At 37.3% G+C, this 9723-nt stretch overlaps 1 long non-coding RNA gene across 1 annotated transcript; it reads left to right on the plus strand.

Moving 5' to 3' along the window:
- The first annotated feature begins 1422 nt into the window (after positions 1-1422).
- On the plus strand, positions 1423-6051 carry LOC104001913 (uncharacterized). The gene is made up of 3 exons (XR_008538893.2): positions 1423-1566; positions 2513-2795; positions 5388-6051. It is a non-coding gene; the product is annotated as an uncharacterized LOC104001913 (long non-coding RNA).
- Positions 6052-9723: the final 3672 nt, after the last annotated feature.

Consider the following 9723-nt stretch of genomic DNA (forward strand, 5'->3'; position numbering starts at 1 on the left):
TATTGCTTGATTTCTGTTTTCTCTCTTCCTTCCATGTCATCAGCAGCTCAAATCCTGCCCGTGTGATATGTGAACAAACACCAGCTTTTCTGTTTTCTGTTCTTTCTTTCTCCAGCCTCATCTGCCAAGCTAGAGTATATCTTTCAGGCATTCCTAGCTGCACTGTTCTGTGCTCATCTTCCAGGGAAGTTACAAGTTAGTTCCTAATCACCTTTATTTGATCTAAGTGACTTTGTATCTGATACTCGTGTAAGTTTGAATCCCAACAGGTTTCTGTGTCAATGGAGATTAATAGTGGCAGTCAGAGAGTGGCCCCAATGATGGCCACAGCAAAACTCCTGGAACATGCGTGTTACCCACCGTGCACAGCAAGAGGGCCTTTGCAGATAAAATTAAGGGTACTGTATTAGGGCTCCCTAAAGGGACAGAACTAATAGGAAAGATGAATATATGAAGGGGAGTTCATTAGGAAAATTGACTCACACGATCACAAGGTGAAGTCCTACAATCTGTAAGCTGAGGAGCCCAGAAGCCAGTCCGAGTCCTAAACCCTCAAAAGTAGGGAAGCCGACAGTGCAGCCTACGGTCTGTGGCTGAAGGCCTGAGAGCCCCTGGCAAACCACTGGTGTAAGTCCAAGTGTCCAAAAGATGAAGAACTTGGAGTCTGATGCTCAAGGGCAGGAAGCATCCAGCACAGGAGAAAGATGGAGGCCAGAAGGCCTAGCCAGTCTAGTCCTTCCACATTCTTCTACCTGCTTTATTCTACCCGCACTGACAGCTGATTAGATGGTGCCCACCCAGACTGAGAGTGGATCTGCCTCTCCCAGTCCACTGATCAAATGTTAATCTCCTTTGGCGACACCCTCACAGACACACCCAGGAACAATACTTTGTATCCTTCAATCCAATCAAGTTGATACTGGATATTAACCATTACAGGTATGATCCTTGAAATTGGAAAACCATTCTAGATTATCAGGGTGAGCCCATCTAGATACATGAGTGTGTCCAAGGGCATGACCTTTCCCTCTGTGGTCACAGAGAGACATGACAATGGGAGCAGGGCCGGGGAGAGATTTGTTGTTGCTGGCTTTGAAGGTGGAGGAAGGGGATCATGAACCAAGGAATGCAGAGTGTTTCTAGAAGGTGGAAAAGGTGGGGAAATGGCTTGTTTGCCTGAGCCTCTAGAAAGAAACATGGTCCTGCTGACACTGGATGTTAACTCAGGGAGGCCTGTGTCAAACTTCTGACCTCCAGGAGTGTCATATAATAAATGTGTGTTGTTTGAAGTCCCTGAATTTGTAGTAATTTGTGATGGCAGCAGTAGAAAACTGATACATTGAGGTATTGGTCTGCTTAAGCTGCCATCACAGAAGACCACAGACTGGGTGGCTTAAACAACAAAAATTTATTTTCTCACAGTTCTGGAGGCTGGAAGTCCAAGATCTAGGTGCCAGCATGGTCTGGATCCGGTGAGGGCGCTCTTCACGGTGGGCAGATGGCTGCCTTCTCACTGTGTCCCCGTGTGAGAAGCGGGTAGAAGAGACGTGCTGCCTCTCTTAGGAGGTAATTACGGTCAAATGAAGTCATAAGGGCGAGGCCACATGACCTCTTAAAGGTCCTATCTCCAAATACAGTCCCAACAGGAGGTAGGGCTTCAACATATGAATTTTGAGGAAGAAGCACAGTTCAGTCCATAGCAATTGATGTAAAATGTTTAAAAATTTGCTTTTTCTTCCTTTCAGTGCTGTGTGTACGTATGTATCTGTGTTTCACGGGGTGGGAGACGTGCACAGGAATAATTAGTACTTGTGATGATATTGCTCTTTAAAATATTTTTAAATATTTTAACATATTATTTAAAATGTAAAAATATTATAATTTAGCTACAGCCACCTTGTATATTGTATTCTTTAAAAATGCAATGAGTGGATGTTAAATACTCTCACCAAAAAATAGCTGTGTGACATAATGTATATGTTAATTAACTAGATTTAACTATTCCACAATGTATATATACTTCAAAATATCATGTTGCACATGATAAGTACATAAAATTGTATCTGTCAGTCTTGTAAAAATTAATAAACAGATTCAAAAAAATTATATTTTGCATTTTAAACTTTTATAGAAAAATAATTTTATTTACAAAAATTTATAAACATTGTGCAGAGAGTTTTCTGTGCTCCTCACCCAGCTTCCTCTATGTTCACACCTTATATAACCATAGTACAAGTAGCAAACTGAGGAAGTGAATGAGGATATGAGGCTATTGGCTAAATTACAGGCCACATTAGAATTTTGCCAAGTATTCAAACTGTCTGTTTTCCGTTCCAGGATCCATTTCAGGATCCCATATCAAGTTTAATTGTCTTGTCTCATTAATTTCCTCCAAACTGTAGCCATTCCTCACTTTTCTTGCCCTTCATGTCCCTGACAATTTTGAGGAGTACGAGTTGGTTATTTCGTTGAATGTCTTCGACCTGGGTTTAATGTTCCTTTTATTTTCCAGGGAGGAATCTCCCAGTGTTTGTGCCATGTTTTGATCTGACTGAAAGCCATAAACATAGCCGAAGCCTGGGCCATCCACAGAAGACCCAATGTTCTCTTTTTCCAAGTGGGCATTTTGTATCTCTGAAGAGTTCTAGACTGAGCTACATCAGTAGACCTCTGCATTTAAAGGGAGCAATTCTCGTCCGAGGATCCTGATTCTTCTACTGTAGTGCAATTTCACTACTCTCTCCAAATGTCTCCAAGCAAATTCAAAGCAGCTGAAAATAACTGCATGCCTGAGAGTGAGAGAAATTTCTTAAGTGATCGACCAAATCTGGGTCTGATTAGTGGGTGGATGCCTCATTGGAGAGGCTGATTTGAGAGTCGGGGTACAAATAATAATGGCTAATAATGGCAAACAATTAGTAATTGCCAGGTGCCAGGAGTTGTGCTAAATGCTTTACATGAGTAGACAGGATATTGCAGAGCTCAACAGTTAAGAAATTTGCTTGTGATCATGTAGTTTGGAGAGTATTAGAGTCTGAAATAAAGACAACTTGAGGGTTAATAAACAGGAAGAAAAAGTACTCTACAAGACAGTTTATCTGATAAGGGTATGATGGAAGATGGCATCAGGCGGAGGTAAATGGGACGAGGGACTGGAAGAAAACCACTGAATCAAAGACTCTTGGAGTTGAAAGTTTCCTTAGCAACTATCTAGATTCATTAACTTCTTCACAGTTGAGAGATTTCTGCATTATTTTTCTTCCATAAATAACCAATCTCTGCTTAATTTTTTACCGGACCACCCCATCTACTCCTGGGCTACCATTACCATGCAAGTCTTTTCCCTTCTTTTGGACTAAAAACTACTTTTAAAAATTGTCATCCATTAGTCACAGTCAACCTCTCTGGAGTTAACAAGATAAATATAAGTGTCTCTTTCATTTGACAATCCTTCAAGTATTTCAACATAACCATAACGTTCTCCTTAAGTCTTTTCATTTCTATTTGCAAGTTCTTCAGCTATTTTTCTTACAATATAATTAACAGTCCTTTTGCCAAGCAGGGTCTCTATTATTTAGTAAAAGGCAGGCAAATACTGGAAGACTATTCACATTTGAATTTGACATAAAAAAACAAATGAAAGCCATTTTACAATTAAGGCAACTTAGATGTCAGGACAAGAAAACTGTAGGACCAGCGTTAAGCAGTCAGTTGAGTGTGGGAACATAATCCACAGGAGAATCTAGTGTGTATAATGAAAGTCTGGAAAAATTCAGTATAATATCATTTCAATAACTATTCCTTTTAAGATTCCCCTTAGAAGAACACATAACTTAGATGTCCTGAGGACAGAATCTGGAGCACATCTGAGCATTTATAAACTGGATTCTGCCTGGCACTTAAAATGTTTTCCTATTTCGGAGATTTAATTGTCAAATGAGGCTTTTATCTTTTGATCCTATCAACTGATATCCTGCAGAAAACGCTGGATGATGGATTTCTTTGGAACACACGATCATTCTGTAATTTTACCTTTCTTTCCTTTTCCTCTGTTTCTTTACTTGTAACTGAACCCTGAAATAGAACTTAATCTGTCAGCTGCACTCTACATTTGTTCTTTTTGCACAGAAAACACTATTATTGCAGATATTCAAACTATACAAACTATACATTTTTCTTAAAATTCAACATAGTTGAAATAAAAAGGTTTTGCAAATGTATTTAAAACTCTTCAGTGCTTACTATGCTGTTTTTACATAGTATCTTTTAGTAGGAAAAACAGAAACATGGCGAGGTAATGTCTCTTTTTTTTTGCCTAATGCTAATTAAATAATCTGTAAACTTAAATACTATCAAGATTTTGAATCAGCTGAAAATCAAACTGAGTCATTCATAATTTTTTCTGAATCTTGATATTTTTTGCAGTTATTCTGCAGAGTGTCTTGAAATGCTAGAAGCTGTAATAATTTGCGGCTATTCTATTTCTCAAGGACATTAGATACAAATTAAAAAAAAATACTTCTCTTCATAAGACAGTGAGTTATACCCATCTTTAGGGAGGTAAAGTAGACGTTTTGAAATGCTTTTGAGATTTCAGGAGCCATTGTAAAAAGAATAGAAGCAGTTAGATTCTTAACTCTCCCTAAATGTGTTATTATTTAACAAAAATAGGAATTGATTGAATAGTTTTGAGTCTAATTACCAACAGTTTACTCCATTTGTGTTTTAAAATGGGAAATGTATCTTGATTCATTAATGGAAATTGCTTCATTTTGTCCTCCATGAAACATGGAGATGTTAAAGCTTTATCATAATACAGTTGAAATTACTTAGTAAGATGAAATTACTAATTTTCACACAAATACAATGCTTACTATTTCATTACTATTACTAGTAATTTTCATCTTTCATCTTAGTAATTATATGGTCTGCACTATATAATTCCTTCTTTCTGAAAGAATACTCATCAGAAGTTATATTAATACTTTGAAAGGTTTATGAAAAATAAAAAATGAAAGATGCCCAGCATTTTTTTTTTCTGGTGTATTTTTAGCAAGATCAGATATCATAGCATTTAAATGAAGAACTTTGCTCTACGTAATTAGTCATTGATCAAAGAAACGACAAATTTTGGAATGAAAATAGCAAATTCAGTTAAAATATTCTGCAAAAATACTTCTAAAATTATTTTTAAAAGATAGTTGTTAAGGCATAGGACTATTACTCTTGGATACTATTTTTTCTAGGTGTATCATATGAGTATTAATAATTCAATCTGAAACAAATCAGTAAGCTTTCTAGTACTGAAATTTTCTCTTTTGCTTTCCTACTGTGTCACCATCGTACTGTTTTGTTTTACACAGTGACAGCATAATTTTCTTCTACAGGGACCACGAAGCTTCAGGCCAGCCCTGTCCCGAAGTCTTGTGTGCTTCATGTCGAGTGGTCTGCAGTGGACTGTGTCTGCTTGAAGCGATGCTCCGGAGGGCTTATTGTTGTGTGGGGTAAAGCATGAGATCACTGAAAAATGAGAGAAATCGAGCATACGAAATGTGAAGCATATCTGTTGACACCGTGCGCTCCCTTTGCTTGCACCGGATGGTGCATGGTTTCCATGCGCAGTGCCTGAGGTGTGGGGCAGGCGAGGCCCATGCAGCCTGGCTCCTTTCCAGAAGGTTGCTGTTCATTACAGCTCGAGTGTGCTGGGTTCTGCAGATATTATCTATTTTAAATTAACGCTCCGTAAAAGGATTTAAAGTTTTCTGAAAAGAAACCAATGAATGAAGCTAATAGTAATAATGCAAACACAAGCAAGCTGCCAAGTAAGCCATTTTTCTATTACGGAGCTCTTCATCAGTCATATTATTAAAGAAAAAACAACAATACTAGTAATAATGATCACCTATTCAAGACCAAGAGTTTGATCCTCCAAAATTCAAACAAGGAAAAATCTCTCCCAATCTCTCCTTTCCTCCATCCCTTTTCTTTACTTCTCATCCCATATATAATATTATATAATGCATACATAATAAAAGACATTCACTATTATTAGCAATGATTCCTTATCTGTATATTGTGCCTTAAGATATATTAGCAAATGGTATGCATATTTAGAAGACTTATTTTTAAAAATAATATATATGTTGGGGTAAAGGGTCAACCCTTTATTCATTGACAAGTGAGGTTATCAAAGAAGTCTGGACTCATTTTTGCTCTTCCAAGTCTAAATATAAATTTTGGTTTATAAAGGATTTCATATGGTTCCCAACAGCACATTGTAAAAATTCAACTCTCTGCCTTACTAGTTATTGAAGTCATCTTACAGATGGCCACAATAAGTCCCTTCTTATTTATTTTTGCCAATATAATTTGTAGGGTAGATGTATGTAGTTTGCTTGATTCTGACCGGAAATCTGTTCTGTTTCCTGCTTGACTGAAATTTGGGGCAATGGAGGCAGCAGAAATATGCAAATATAAACCTGAGTTACACAATGGGCTTTGGTTCAGTGGATGAATATTATTTAATTTTCCAATGTCATTGTAAGAAATTGAGAGATGAACTTGAACTTTTAAAACTTTGTGGACAAAATATCATCAATATTAAGGGAACAAGTTTCTTAAACTTTAGAAGGAAATCAATTCTAATGTGTAGTTAACCAGATTGTTCATTGTTGGGTTTATCATTAACTTGGTCTTTACCTCATTAACTTCCCTCTGTCTTATTATTTATTATGCTGCGTCTATTTTCTCTGTAATCAAGTGTAACTGTAGCATTGGGGAGAGCATTAGATTTTCTATAGATTTGGGTGTTTCATGTGCAGCAGACCACGTGCTATTTTTGCCCGAGCAGCTCCTGTTCACCTTTGTTCTGGAAACAGAACTCTCCTTTAATTTTGGAAACTTCCCCTCCTATTACTGATAGGGCTGTCAATCGCATGTCCCCCAAGCCTCCATCAATGTGATGGCCAGGGACTTGTGTGGGCCACAGACTCAAACCTGAACTTCTGCCGAAGATATCAAGAAGGAGAAGCCCTCTATTTACTGAAGTCTCTGACTGTAATAACTGAGTGAATTGATATCTTCCAGCAGCCACTGTAGCACCACAAAAGGAAGGCTTGTCCAGGAATTAAACCAACACAAGGAAAGCCCAGACAAAGAGGGAAGGATGGGCTCATGATGTTTGAACCTCTGATCTGTCTATGCCTTGAGCCAGCCACACTGCAGGATGCTGTTGCTCCAGCAATTAAATGTCTTATTTTTGTTTAGGCTAGTTTGTGTCAGTGTGTGTCACTTATTACTAAAATGTTCCTGAGTTAGACAACACTGTGGAGGGAAAATCATATGAACTTAATGATTTGACCTAAAAAATGGCAATTTCTTAGGATTCAAACCAATATAATAAAAAATGCAGGTGGTCAGATGACTCAAGAACCATTGCTTTGTGTTCTTGGCCTCTTTGAGCTTCAGTTTCCTCATATTGAAAGGAGAGAGATAACTGTCTACCCACGCATCGGTTCACACACAGAAACGGGAAATGCAGGATCAGGTAAAGCATAGAAAAACCTTTGTAGACTATCTGGCTCAATAAAATGTTACCTATTGTTACACATTGGAAGATCTGATTCCTTGAGATATATTACAGTGTATAGAGTGAGCTAACTGGTCATGCTTAGGAAAAATTTTGGAATTGGTGCACATGTGAGGCTGTGAGGACGTCAAAATTTGACTGCAGATGTTATAAAGTCCTGTGTTTTGGCAGATAATCATCTCCCCATTTAGAATTCACAGGACTCATCTGGCATCCGGTGGAGTTGGTAGGAGCTGATTAATGCCTGGCTTCTAGTGGAGATGATGAGAACTGGTCAATGTAAGTTACGTTAGGATGGCATTGTGGACGTCAGAAACCCAAAAGAGGACAGAAACCCAAGCCTAAACAAAAATAGGACATTTAATTGCTGGAGCAACAGCATCCTGCAGTGTGGCTGGCTCAAGGCATAGACAGATCAGAGGTTCAAACATCATGAGCCCATCCTTCCCTCTCTGTCTGGGCTTTCCTTGTGTTGGTTTAATTCCTGGACAAGCCTTCCTTTTGTGGTGCTACAGTGGCTGTGGAAGATATCAATTCACTCAGTTATTACAGTCAGAGACTTCAGTAAATAGAGGGCTTCTCCTTCTTGATATTTTCGGCAGAAGTTCAGGTTTGAGTCTGTGGCCCACACAAGTTCCTGGCCATCACATTGATGGAGGTTTGGGGGAGATGTGATTGACAGCCCTATCAGTACTTAGTCTATGTTGCTTTTAGCCAGTACAGTTCATCCCAAAACAATCTTCTAAAATCGGTACTCTAAGTTTATCACATGGATTAACAATTACTAAGTGGTTCTATGAAAATCCCAACTGAGTTACACAGGCAAGATCCCAACCCGAGATTGTCCAAGTATAAAACGGAGGCTCAGTTCCTCATTTTGTTACTGTTGCTTTGAAAAGTAAAGACCATCTAGCCCTTCTGCTGCTGCAAATGAACTAAGAGATGAGGTAGGGTGCTTTGTGGCCTGTGACTGGTTGTAGTACATCCAGTCATAAGGGGAAATTCAATTTCAGGTTGGAAATCCTTATAAATCTATAGTAGTGTGTAAAGGAGTATGGTACTTCTGAAAGTATAATCGCCATCTTTTTAAAAGGCCATTTTGACACAATGTATATGTGTGCATATGTACAAACTTGCTCACTAAAATGGACATACAGTAAACCTGGGCTTTGTAACTAGGACTACACGATACACAACTCAATAATTAGTATATGAGGTACTCTGAAAAATAAAAATGGTAAAATATATGGAAGACACTGTTTAAAGAGACGTAATGGGTCCCATTTCGGAGAAAGAAAAACAGACAATAAATCTGTTGAATAAATACAGACTAAAATCTGGATAGAATTATCTCTAATGAGTTAATGGGTTAATTCAAAATAATATTTTAGACTTCCAGCCACAGGCTCAACAGATTCACTAAGTCTGTCCTCAGCATCAGTTTTCTGAATCTGTTCTATATTTATTTTAGTGGAAATTAGTGGAGAATTAAGACAGAACTAAATTACTTTTCCATGATGTGTATACTGCACTCATTCCATAAAAAGAGTTTCCTCAAAGTTTAATTTATCAATTGGAGTGTAAGATTAAAATAAAGATACTCTCTGGACATATACAAATATACACATATGTACACAGATATACATTTATCTCTCATGAAGCTCTCCATGGTACTATAGGCATAGAAAAAATTATGTCACCAAGGACAGAATTTATTTTATAAAATGATTTCTGAGATAAGTAGTTGCTGAAGAATATCCCACTGACATTCTATGATATTTCAAACTCAGACTTAACAGACTTGGAATCTGCTTTTTATTGTATAAATCAATTTTAGCAGTATTTGTAAATAGTAGTAAGATGCCAAGATGTGAACATTAAAGACTTTTGAAAATATTCAGAAGTATATACAATATAATGTTTCAGATAAACATTAGTAGCCTTATGCTCAGCTTTGAAAAGAAAAAAATTCTTTACCCAAAGAAGAAATATTTTTACATTTTTATAAGTTATCTGTTATTCATATTGCAACTCTATACTAAGCACTGGTTTTTCTTAATATTAATTAGATAATCAGAGTGGTAAAATAGATTTGCAATTTATAGAGCAAAGATTTGTATTTAGAATAAATAAAG

This window comes from Pan troglodytes, chromosome 14 (assembly GCF_028858775.2).
Source record: "Pan troglodytes isolate AG18354 chromosome 14, NHGRI_mPanTro3-v2.0_pri, whole genome shotgun sequence".
NCBI lineage: Eukaryota > Metazoa > Chordata > Mammalia > Primates > Hominidae > Pan > Pan troglodytes.